Below are 13,337 nucleotides of genomic sequence, written 5' to 3' on the forward strand. Positions count from 1 at the left end.
AGTAAGAGACAATCACAGGGCATGGTGACAAGATAAACAGTGGGCTGTAGAACAGTGCTAGTGAGCAGCTGTTGCAAGACTGGCATGTTGCAAAGCACAGGTCCTTGGTTATAGGTGTTCCATGTGGCAGGGACAAGTGCTATCGGGTACTCTTATGGGTGAAGGTGATCTGTTCCACGTCTTCATCTTCTGATGTGTGTGCTGTCTCCTCTGCCCTTGGTGGTGGTGGTTGTGAAGGGGCAACACACACCTCAGTGTTTGAAGATGTTGAGTCAGACATCCCAGTAGCTGACAACTGTGGGACTATTAAGGGCAGTACTGCAGCAAGTAGGAGCTGCTGGTTCTTAAGCATAGCAGCCACATCTCTGTGGTAGGCAGCCAGGTCGGCCCTAAGGAGGTCAATATTGCATTTGTGCACGCGTTGACAGGATTGTTGTTGGAGGTGTTGTGTCAACTCTCCTACAGCTGTGCTGATTTCCTTCACACTTGTTTCGAGTTCATGCAAGACTGATGTTCGCCCTTGCATGGCTGCTGCCTGTTCAGCACATTACATCATGCACGAACGCACCCCCTATAGGTTGGCTTCCACATTTTCCATCCCCACCCACACCTCCTTGGCCAGCTCCTGCTGTACTCCAACTACAGTCCTCTCAAAGCTGGTGCCAGTGTCGTCAGAGTCCTCAGCTGGGTTGGAGCTGGCAGGTCGCACAATTGGGGTGGTGGGTGGGTCCTCTGTGATGGCTGATGTATCTGAGCTCCTCTTTGCGACTGAAGGTGGGGTCTGGAGGGTCCCAAGGACATCTTGGAGGGTCTGATGGCTGATGTTTGTCAGCTCATCATCCATGTCATCAGGGTAGTCCATGACAGGAATATCCCCAGGAGAGCCATCGTCCTCTCTAATGAGATATGGTACAATTAGTGTGTCTGTGTTGTGGGATTTGTAATGTGACGTGCCTGCCTTCCTATTTGTTGCACATTGTGATGTTGGTTCCGGTTCATTACTCCTGTCTTTCATATTAGCATTCTCCCATGGCCTATGCCCCACCTGCATGTCACATCTATTGTGGTCAGTTTGTGGACTTGTCAGCATCACATCCTCTAGGTGTTGGTTCTGGCCAAATTGTGAAGTGCCACCTCCTTGTCCTACTCAACCCTCCGTCTACTTCCATTTTCATGGTGAGGCCTTTCACTGGCTGTGGGTGTTCTGATGTTACTTGCACCACACTTAACAATCTCGAACTGCCCCAGTCTCAGATATTTCACATCCAGCTATATGTTGCTGAGACCTAGCATATACTATGTATAGCATTGGCATGGTACAATACATATGTCAGCACTGGTAGTGTGTAATGTTGATGTTGGGGAATGTGTGCTACATTGGATTGCACTGATGGTCCTAGCAGTGTTCCATTTCCTCTTTGGACTGTGAGGGTGAATTTCACTAGCCGGTGACATATGTCCTCCTCCTCAATGCTGATGTCTGAGCAGTAAGACATTTGGGATGTTGCATGGTGTCATTGCAGCTATTGTGACCCAGGCACAGGGTGGACCCTGACATATGCAGCATGGGTTTGAAATTAGTGCTGTGTACCTCATAATGTTTATGACAATGGCTAATGTTTGTAGCAGCTATGGACAATCACATTTGACAGGATTGGAACATTTGTATTGATTACAGGGGATTAATAAAGTTGTCATCCTGAACCCTCTAATTTGGGTGTGTTTGATCCATAGGGATGTTACTGCCATTAGCTACTTGACCTGCACACACAGCAGAGGTGGTAGTGGCAACTGTTGTCAATGTTAATTTCCACTTGCAGATATGGCCTGAACTGTTAAGGTAACCCTAGTTCATGTAGGGAGAATACCAGCACACGTGTGACAGCATGCCAGTTTTACACTGTACCCTGCTCCCCTGGACTGGCTTTACCTTTCCAACATCCTTGGCATGGCAGCATACCCCCGTGCAAAGGTTTTTGGTGTAGTGCTGTGCCCCTTTACCCATTCCACTCCCTGAATATCATGGCTGACATGCATTGTGTAGTAGGTATGCCCCCCCGCTTGCAGTTAACATTTGTGCATTTTATTTCCTCATGCGACTTACCCTGCATCTGTGTTGTCTCCTGGTAGTCCGCGCAGTCCTGTCCTTAAATCCCTGTGACAATCTCCTCAGGGATGACGGCTGCCACCATCTCCTCCATGTGGTCCAGGGGCTCCTGCGGTGCTGGACTCCCACCTCCAGTCTGCAGTGCTGCCTTCCTGTTCCTGGCCATCTTTTCCTTTGTCCTGCGCTTGCAGTCATGCCAGCGTTTCTTGCACTCGACGACTGTTCTCCGTACTTCTGCCACACTGTTTATCTTGTCAACAATTTTTCGCCATATTGCCTCTCTCCTACTAATTGGCAACTTTGAGGTGACAAAAAGTTGGTGCTGGTGTTCCATCACCTCTTTCACCAGAATTTCTGCTCCTCTGCACTGAAGCGACACTTTATTTTCTTCTTCTACCTGTCCTGGGTCTTGTTTGGGTCCTCCTGGCTGGTTCCTGGTCTGTTGTCATCTTCCTGGGGTCTGTGCAAGCATCTGGGATCCATTTTGGCTCTCTTTAGCACATTTTACTGTGCTTGCGCCGCTTTTTGATGCTATTGCATCAAAAAACGGCACGTATCCGGTTTGCGACATCGTAAATCGTCTCACAGTCTTTTTCACTGCGTTAACGTTGTTTTTCTTTACGACGTGACGCATTGGTTTGAGTAAAAAAAATTACTCATACCAGTGGTTTGCGCCGCCGTGCGTCAAAGTATAAATTTGATGCCCGAGCGGTGCAAATAAATGGCGTAGTTTTGTGTAAAAAAGTATAAATATGGCCCTTAACTTGCACACTTGCTGAGAGTGCGGTTGCGTTTTTACTTGAAAGCGTGATATATATATATATATATATATATATATACACACATGTATCACACACACAAATACACACATATATATATATATATATATATATTATATATATATATATATATGGTACATATATGTGGTTAGGTACAAAATCTACGCTTACCTACCTGTCGATATTAATTACACTTGTGATATTTTGTTCTCAATATTCTACTGTACCATTGATACTCTGCTTCAATGTTCATAGTGCACAACACTATAGATAAATAGACGAAGACTACTTACAAATACATTGGAGAAACATTAAGGCCCATATTTATACTTTTTTAGCGCTGCATTTGCATCATTTGTTGATGCAATAGTGGCGCAAATTTGCAAAATACAGTTGTATTTCCGTTTTGCCTCAAAAATGACGCAAATGCGGCACTAAAAAAATATAAATCTGGGCCGTGGTTTGTTGTCCATCAGTCCAAACGTAGTCGAAGGCATAAAGTTCACCGATGCTTCAGTGATAATTAATGCCTGCAAATGTTGTCCTTTCATTGTGATATTACACCTATGCAGCGGAGTGAGCCCTGTCCCTGAGCGTATTGTCACTTTTAATCCAAATAAGTAGAGATTGCCTTGATCTTGGTCACATTCACTGATTTCATGTTCTCCTAAAATGCAGGAGTTTCCATATGATGGACAGTTTTTCTTATTTGGTGTATTCTTCCAAAGTTCTCGCAGTCTGGATTGGTCTCATGACTAGTTCATCTTCCTCTGCCTCTCATTATTTCTCTTGTTTCTTCAACTCCTTGTCGAAATGTGTTTTCTCTGGTTTGGCTGTTTTAGTTTCCGATTGTTTATTGTTGGACTTCCGTAAGTATTACATTTTTGGTAAAATGTTTCTTCTATGCCTATTGCCTGAGCTCATTGGGACGTGCTATGATGTCTTTAGTGTCACATTAGGGTGGCTTAAAATGTGTCTTCTTAGTTGTGCAGATTTGCTCTCATAAATTATTTGAACTCTAGTTTCATTTTCTCTGTTTGTGACGGTGCAGCGTGGGGCGAGGTGGCATAGGCATGCATTATTTTGGCCCATAGATTCCTCTGCTTTTTTCCTAGTGATTGTACATTGTAACTTCTTATGGTCAAGATTTGTCTGTAGGAAAAAATACATTAACTGCCTTAGTCAGACCTTCATAATCCGTGTTCTCTTTCGTGTGTGAAAGGTCACCCAGAAGGGCAGAAACATCTGAGCCTAAATAGAGCAGTACTAGTTTTTTCCTTAGTAAAATCGCATATCTCTGCTGCTTAAAAAACTATTTTTATAGGCCGCGCCCTACTTTTCAGTGGGGATCTGTAGGTGTGGGGTTAGTAGATGGTGAAAATGCGGAAGCATCGTTGCATCCAATGTTTGTGCTGCACTCTACTTGTTGCTGTTGCGTTTCTGTACTTTCAAACCAGGTACCAGCGTAGACCACAGCCCTAATGGGGTGGCAGACGAGCTTCTTGAGCATCACCAGAAAGTGTTTGCATAGTCCAGTCTGGAGAGAACAAGTGCCTCTACTATAGACTTTAAGTCTTGATCGTGGTTACAGTGCCTCACATCACAAAGTAGCCAGTGTTGGTATAGTGTGTTCTTGGTTACAGCAAACACTTGCATTTGTAGGTTAAGGTGGTAATCATGAAAGAAACCCAGAAATTTGGTGTATCCATAATGTTTGGTTTGAAATCTAGTTGAGAGCATATGTCGATCCTTGCTTGGGCAGTAAGTTTAGATTTTATTTTTGAGAAATTAGTAAAAATTCAGTTTCAATGGTTTTTAGTTTAAGGTGGTGGTTTCACATCATTTCTGTATTTTGACCAGTGGGTTGGAGAACAGATAGATGGAATTCAGGGAGAAAATCTACAGATAAGTCTGGATATCATACGTGCACTTATGATGATGTGTACCAGAGTTTTTAAGACTCTCTCTTAAAGGTTCCAGACAAAGATTGAAAAGAGGCAGATTCGGCCCTCTGGAACCCTCCGCGGAAGCTGGTCTCACCAGAAACAGAGCTTCCTGTTTTGATTACTTAGAGCGGTTTGATAGATAGGAAGAGAATCCGTTAAGAACTGTTCTATTGACGCCCCTACATTCTTTCATGATGGTAACCAGCAAGCAGTGATTAACAGTGTTGAACGCTTCAGAGAAGTGTAGAAGAACATAAAGGCAGGCGCCATTTTTATTTCCAATCATTCTAAACCCAGTGGGTGGAATGTTCTAACAATATTATAAACGTTTTGCCTCAGGCTACACCAGTTGCTAAAGTGCCGCACCTTTGTTATAGTCCCTCTCCTGCAGCTAAAGCCTATTTTCACGTTCAAGGCCGCGGGCTCCAAAGCTATATGAAATCTGCCGCCTGGTGTATGTATGCACACTTTTTCTTTATGTTTTAACAATGTTATACACATCACTCCCCTTGATATATATCATCTTGGTCACTGCTTATGCACTGAATGAATAGCAAAGCATGAGAGAAGTATTAGGATCTAATGATTTATACTTCTCATAATGTGGGTTTCTTAGCTTTTTATGGCCTACCTAACAAAGAGTGCATGTACTCAACTATCACGTTCTGATACTCACACTTTAAAGTCAGAAACGCATTTTTGTATCGTCTGTAATATTGTATAGTGGCGGACAGATTTGCATGCAGTTTGACCTTGTATAAGTTCTGCGCCAGAGGAACTAAACGTTGCAATACAGAAGCTTCCTTGTTTTTCCTAAAATGTAATAGAATCATTGTTTTCGGTCCTGTGCAACAAATGGAGGATCCTCCCTTTGCTCCATAAGCCTTCATGCATTGGAAAGCAGAATAAGATTATATAAATTATCTGACTGGTTGCTAGACCCTATGGGGAGCGGGGACTTTACATGACTGAGAATATTTTGTGCTAAAGTAATATATTAAACTGTGAGCCAGCTACGTACGTACGAGGTAGGGAATTATAGCAATATGTTAAGGATGTGTGAAGAATATGATGTGTGAAGAACATAATCAGTCTTTGAGGTATATTTAGCTTTGAACTTGATTTCAATTTTGTTGCTGAAATGTTTTTTTATTATGATCATAATTCTTGTTCAGAAAGTTTAATCAAGAATCACCTTCACCTGTAATATATTCTGATATATTAAGAACTACCATTATTTATGTGTGTACTGGGGATCAGGTAAAGGCTCATCAATATCACCTGCAGATATAAGAGGCTTTCACAGACATGCCTGGCAACGACTCTGCTTTCTATAACACGTTTTTTTATTATATATTCAAGCGTATTCGTTTTTAAAGCATAGTTTATGATGACCTTACAGTGCACCAGAATACAGCAATTTTTTATGGGGTCCTTCAGTGATTCCCTCACCATCACCCTCTAACAGTTCCTCTCATCTCTCCATAGCCCCTCTTTCACATGTATTTCATTTGTTCTATAACACCCCCCATACAAAGACAATGAATCATACATGTGCAAATCAGTGTACAGAAAATGTTGACATAGGGGATTATTAAAAGTTGTAGGATTCACATGTCATCCATACAGATAGGCATTTTTTTAAGAGTGCTTGGTCTGGGAAGTGTTAGACCTGGCATCCTTGGCGTAGTGTCTATCTTTTTTGCCACTGTCTCCCACGTTTTGACTGTGTGCTGGACTCTGTTTTTTGCTGTTTTTGGTACTCTGGGCACTTTACCCCTGCTTTACCCCTGCTGACCAGTGCTAAAGTGCAAGGGCTCCCTGTTTAAAATGTAGGTCTAATTAGCTTATACATGATTGTCACTTTTGATTTACTAGTCCCTTGTAAAGTGCACTAGAGGTGCCTAGGGCCTGTAAACCAAATGCTACTAGTGGGTCTGCAGCACTGAGTGTCCCACCCATATGAGTAGCCCTGTAAACATGTCTCAGACCTGCCACTGCCTTGTCTGTGTGTGCAGTTTTAAACTGCAAATTCAACTTGGCAATCCAAACCTTCCCTTTTTATACATGTAAGGAACCCCTAAGGTAGGCACAAGGTAGCCCCATGGGCACAGTGTAGTGTATGTTAAAGGTAGGACATGCACTGATGTGTTTTACAGTGAAATACTGCCAAATTCAGTTTTCCATGTTGCAAGGCCTGTCTCTCTCATACTTTAACATGGTGGCTACCTTTAAATATCTTTTAAGTGCAGTTTCCCTGTGGGAGCATAAGAGATGTGGAGTTTGGTGTCTCTGAACTCACAATTTAAAAACACAACTTTTGGTAAAGTTGGTTTTTAGATTGTCAGTTTGAAAATGCCACTTCTAGAAAGTGGGCATTTTCTTGGTTAGACCATGGCGTGACTCTGCCTGCTTGTGTATTCCCTGTCTGCGTCAGACTGACAGTTGTGCTGTTTGTAAATCTTCACTAGACAGTGACAGAAAGGGAGCTAGGGTGTAGCCTGCATATCCTGAAGAGTCTCCTGGGCTAGAGTAGGGAGGGATGAGTTGACACTTACACTTGAAAGTACCATGACTGTCCTCACACAATGCAGTCTCCAACCCCCTGGTGGGTGTCAGGGGCCAGGCCTGGGCAAGGCAGGATCTTGTGAACAACAGAGACTTTCCTTTGAAGTTTGCCTACAGTTGCTGATTCTGCCTAAAAGAGGACAAAGACTAGGCTTTGTGGTATATTCCTGCTTGTGAAGTGTCTCCAAGAGCTTGAACTGAGCTTGCCTCCTGTTTTGAACCCTAAGGACCATCAAAGACTTCCTCTACCAACACCTGGACTCTCTGCTGAGACTCCTACCTTGCCAAGTGGTGCCCTATCCAGCCCCTAAGGCCTTGAAAGGTGAAGCTGGAGAAACCTAGGTGGAAATCCATGCACAGGAGCAGTGCGGGGAAAATTTCGATGCACCACCTGCAACACGGCTGTAAAAACAATGTGCCGCCGGCCTCGTGGCTGAAATCAGTGTATTGCAGCTGGGAAATTGACGCATCATCTGCATAGTGGCTGGAGAAATGAAGCAACACCCGCTTGCAGCTGCTAAAATCGATGCAAACCCCATACAGCACGAATTCTCGTCCCCGTGCAGCCGGATGTAACATCGCTGGGCATCAAAATCGACGTGAACCTGCCCAGACCCGAGGTGCCTGTCCGGAAAATGACACATTGCTCTCTTGCGGGAGAGAAAAATGACGCATTGGCTACCCGAATGGAGAAGAAACAGCGCACCGCCTCACTTGCTAGTAGGGAATCAACGCATCGCTGACTTTACTGACGCACGCTTACCTGAGGGGGTTTATTTTTGACACAAACCAGGTACATTGTGAAACATCAATGCATTCATTGTTTTCTATGGAGTAAGAATCTTTTTAATGTAAAAATTCATAACTTTACTTGTGTATATTAGATTTTAGTCCTTTTGGTCTTGTTTGATTCAGATAAATATTGGCTATTTTCTAAACTGATGTGGTGTCCATTTTGCAGTTTTTTCAGTGTATTACCGTGTGTTTTGGTGCAAATGCTTTACTAATTGCCTTTGAGATAAGCCTGACTGCTTGTGCCAAGCTACGAAGGGGCAAACAGGGGTTACCTTAAATGTGTATCTCCATTGCACTGACTAAAGTGAGGGTCCCTGCTTGGACAGAGTGCAAACTGATTACCAACCAGAGACCCCATTTCTAACACTGATGATCAGCGGTGAGGATAGAACTTGTATTTGTACTTGACATACAGTGATTGGTGTACTCTACTGTTTTCAGTACAGACCAGTACATGACCACATACTACTTGTTTTTGCTTTTTCTCTTTTTGGACTTTTTCTGCTTCCATTCTTTGTGATTTTTTAACTTCTCTTGCGAACTCTCTGAAATACTTTTGGAACTTTGCATTTTTGAGTGCTCACCAACATATCTCAATCTGGGGATGCACCAGCTGTGGCTACAAAGGCTGTTTTTGAATTGGAGAAACTGGAAGAGTATACAGTGGCTCAACTGAAACAGTTTTGCAAGAATCTGCCAGGAAGGAGGAGCTGCAAAAGGCTTTGAGGGCCTGGGTGGCAGCCAAGTAGGCTTGGGTCACACAGAGGAGGAGAATGAGGGTAAGGAGGTGCAAAGCAATTTGGGTGGTATGTTGGATGTCCCTGTTCTGCCTGTGGGGAGGGTCTCCAGGGCAGATAGCAGTGTCTCATTCAAGAGTCTGACTCCTGAGGAGTTGCAAGACTGACAGAGAGGGTGCACCAGTTTGAGCTAGAGAAGCATAAGATGGAGATGGAAGAGAGGAGGCTGGCCATAGAAAAGAAAAAGATGCTCTTGGCCCGTGAGCTCAGTTTGAGAGAGCTGAACCAGAGGAGCAAGTCTAGCTGACATGGTGGCAGCAGTACCTCAGTGCAGCCTGAGAGGAGGGTGAATCTTCCTAAAGACGTGGTGAAGGATTACAAGTGCAAGACTGACTTCTATACGTGGTTCAAGGGGTATGAGTGAGCTCTCCACATGAACACGGGCCTGAATCACATTGGGGGGCGGGTCTCTGAAAGCACTTTGAGGTAGAGGGGAGGGACACTCTGACATCCTTTGGGGATCCTCAGGGACTCACCTATTCTATCATGAAGATCGCCCTACGCACCAGATGTGGTCCTACTCCTGAGCAGTATAATGAAAAGTTTAGGCTCTCTAAGAAGAAAGAATCCCATGCTTGGTTGGCATGTGTAGAATCTTTTTGCACGTCCCTGGATGGTTGGGTGAAGGGCAGTAAGGTGACAACTTTTGAGGGGCTGTACAATTTGATTGTGTGGGAGCATTTGTATGGTCTTTGTTTTCCAGAGCTGTGCCAGCACCTAATTGACAGTAAGCTGACTGAACCCAGGGAGCTTGCTCAGGAAGTTGACTGGTGGTAGAGTACCAGGGTTCAAAGGAAGTATGGGGGAGACTCCCCCAAGGGTGAGCAGGGTCCCCATCAGAAGAAGTGGGGAGATAAGGGCAAACAGGGGGAGTTCTCTAAAGGGCCCCAACCTAGTTCCCAGGGTAAAGATTCCTAGCCCCCAGTTGAAAAGAAAACATGGGTCTCTACAGGGAAGCCTGTAGAGAGGGGTACCCGCAAGTGCTATGCATGTGATCAGATGGGTCACATGAGGGGGGACCCCAAATGTCCCAAAGGGATACAGGCACCCACTGGGTCTCAGTCACAGGATTGGGCTAGTGTAGCTCTTGGGGAGGAGTTGGTTCCAGGTAGGTGGGTGCCAGCTGAGATGGCCCTTGTCTCACTAGGGGACAGTGAGATGGTCCAAAGGACCCTCATGTCTGCGAACAATAAGAAATATAGGCAGTCTGTGGCCATCAATTGACAGAGGGTGAAGGCTCTGAGAGACACAGGAGCCAGTGTGACTACTGTGAGAAGACACCTGGTGTTTGAAGAGCAAGTAGTTCCCCGTGCACTTCACCAAGTAATTGCAGTAGACAACTCTGAGCACCTGTACAAAGTGGCCCAGGTTCCCTTTGAATGGGTGGGTGGGGGTCTCAGGTTCCTTTAGGGTAGCTGTGAGTCCAACCATGCCTATTGATTGTCTGTTTGGCAGTGACCTGGAAGATTCCCCTTGGAAGGAGGTGGAACACAGGTCTCACTTGAAGATGTTGGGTCTGCTTGGGCGTGTGTGTGTGTCCACCCGGTCAATGGTAGCCCATCAGGGTGATCAGGAGGCCCTGAAGCTTGAAAGAGTGGCCCAGGTGCCTGCCAGAAGGAGAAAGTGTAATGACCGCCGGAAACCCTCTCCAGATGTTCCCACAGTCTGGGAGGAGGCTGAACCTGAGAGGGACACACTGGAGCCTACAGGGGAACAAGTGGCTGAACTGGGGTGCTCCCCGAGATGACTCAGTGGCAGCAGGAAGGGGATCCCATCAGAGAAGCATTCTGTGATGGACAGAAAACATGCCCTACTCTAGAGGGTTTGCAGCAGCAGGCTGCAAACCAGGCATCTGGCAAGGAGTCTGGATCACACTTAATTTATTTGTAGGGTGGCCTCCTATTTAATGAGCCTAAGGTTGCTGGGCCTGGGACAGCACATGTGCTGGTGGTACCCCAGTGTGTCAGAGCCTTCCTACTGTGTTTGGCTCATGATGTGCCTTTAGCTGGTCATTTGGGGCAGGAGAAGACCTTTGAAAGGCTTGTCACCCACTTTTACTGGCCCTAAATGTGCAGGCACTCTGATGTCCTGCACTTTAGGTCTTTTCAGACTTGTCAGGCAAGTGGCAAGAGTGGGGGGGAATTTTAGGCTCTCCTCCAACCTTTCCCTGTTGTCAGCACCCCCTTTGAAAGGGTGGGAATTGACATTGTATGGCCTCTGGATCCCAAGACAGCCATGGGCACCTGGTTTATCCTGGTCTTGGTGGACTATGCCGCCCAGTACCCAGAAGCTATACCTCTCAGATCAATTACAGCCCCAGTGGTGGGCCAGGCATTGATGTTTTTTTTTACCCGCTTTGGTTTCCCCAAGGAGGTGGTATCTGACAGAAGTACCAACATTTTATCTACTTATATGAAGTCTCTGTGGATGGAGTGTGGGATGACCTACACGTTCACCACTCCTTACCACCCTTAAGGAAATGGTTTCATTGAGAGACTTAACTGAACCCTGAAGGACACGATTATGGGCCTGTCAGAGCCCATGAGGCATAAGTGGGACGTCCTCTTGCCATGCCTTCTGTTTGCTTATATGGAGGTGCCACAGAAAGGGACTTGGTTTTAGCCCCTTTGAGTTTGTTGTATGGCCACCATGTGAGGGGGCCTCTCCTCTGAGTCTGGTAAAGGAGGGCTTTAAAAAGGCCTCCAGTAAGTCCCCCCAGGATGTGTTTAGTTACATGCTGGCTTTTAGAAACCAGACAGCACTCTTCAGGAAACTCGCTCAGGCAAACCTGGAAGCAAGCCAGGAAGACATGAACCACTGGTATGACCAGAATGCCACTGTGGTTGAGTTTCAGTCTGGCCAGAAAGTGTGGGTCATGACCCCAGTTGAGCCTCGTGTTTTCCAAGACAAGTGGACTCTGCCTTTTGAGGTGGTGGAGCGCAAGAGTGAGATGAAGTATCTAATGAACTTGCGGACTCCAAGCAATCCTTTAAGGGTCCTGCATGTTAACCGCCTCAAACCTCACTTTGAGAGGTCTGAATTGATAATGCTCCTAGCAACAGATGATGGGGTGGAGGAAGAGAGTGAGTCTCTTCCTGACCTCTTATCTGCTGAGGAGAAAGATGGGTCTGTGGAAGGTGTGAACCTCTCCCCCTCACTGACCCCAGAGCAACAGAGGGACTTTCGTCAGGTGGTGGGACAGTTTGCCTTATTATTTTCCTTGGTCCCAGGGGTCACCCATTTGTGTACACATAATGTGGACACTTGGGACAGCTCTCCCGTAAAACACAAGAATTACAGGGTGCCTGACTACGTCAGGGCTAGCATTTAGGATGAGGTGTCCAAAATGTTAGCATTAGGAGTTATTGAGTTCTCCAGTAGCCCTTGGGCCAGTCCAGTGGTCTTGGTCCCAAAGGCTGCTGCCCCTGGTGCCACTCCAGAACTCAGGTTCTGTGTGGGCTACCATAGACTCAAAGCTGTCACGAAGACTGACGCACACCCATCCCCCGAGTTGATGAGCTCATTGAACGGTTGGGAGTTGCCAAGTTTCTTAGCATGTTTGATCTAACTTCTGGGTATTGGCAGATTGTTCTAACTGAGGGGGCCAAGGAGAGGTCTTCATTTTCTACTCCAGATGAGCACCACCATTGCAAGGTGATGTCCTTTGGGATGAGAAATGCCCCTCCCACCTTTCAGATGTGTGTTAGCCAGGTTTTGGCTAGATTGGAGGACTTCAGTTCAGCCTACCTGGATGACACTGCAGTGTTCAGCTCCAGCTAGTAAGTGCCAAATAGGGCAGGACTCTGTGGTGTACATGGGACACCAGGTGGGGAAGGCCAGTTGGCACCCCTACAGCCCAAGTTTGATGCTATTCTGGCTTGGAAAAATCCCAAGACCCAAACAGAGGTGAGAGACTTTTTAGGTCTCACAGTATACTACAGGAGGTTTGACAAGTGGTATGGCAGTATTGTTGCCCCCTTGACTGAGTTAACCTCCAAGAAGCAACCCAAAAAGGTGATCTGGACAGAGGTTTACTAGACAGCTTTTGATGCCCTGAAAACAGCCATGTGTACAGCCCCCGTGCTGAAGGCGACTGACTTCTCCAAAGAGTTTGTCATGCAGACTGATGCTTTAGAGCATGGTGTGGGAGCAGTACTTGCACAGCTAAATGAAGAGTGCCTAGACCAGCCTGTAGCCTTCATTAGTAGGTGACTACTTCCCCGGGAACGTAGGTGGAGTGCAATTGAGCGTGAAGCTTTTGCTGTGGTCTGGGCAATGAAGAAGCTAAAGCCCTAGTTGCTTAGGACTCACATCCGGGTTCACACAGATCACAGGCCGCTCAGAT

Source organism: Pleurodeles waltl, chromosome 3_1 (assembly GCF_031143425.1).
Source record: "Pleurodeles waltl isolate 20211129_DDA chromosome 3_1, aPleWal1.hap1.20221129, whole genome shotgun sequence".
Classification (NCBI taxonomy): Eukaryota; Metazoa; Chordata; class Amphibia; order Caudata; family Salamandridae; genus Pleurodeles; species Pleurodeles waltl.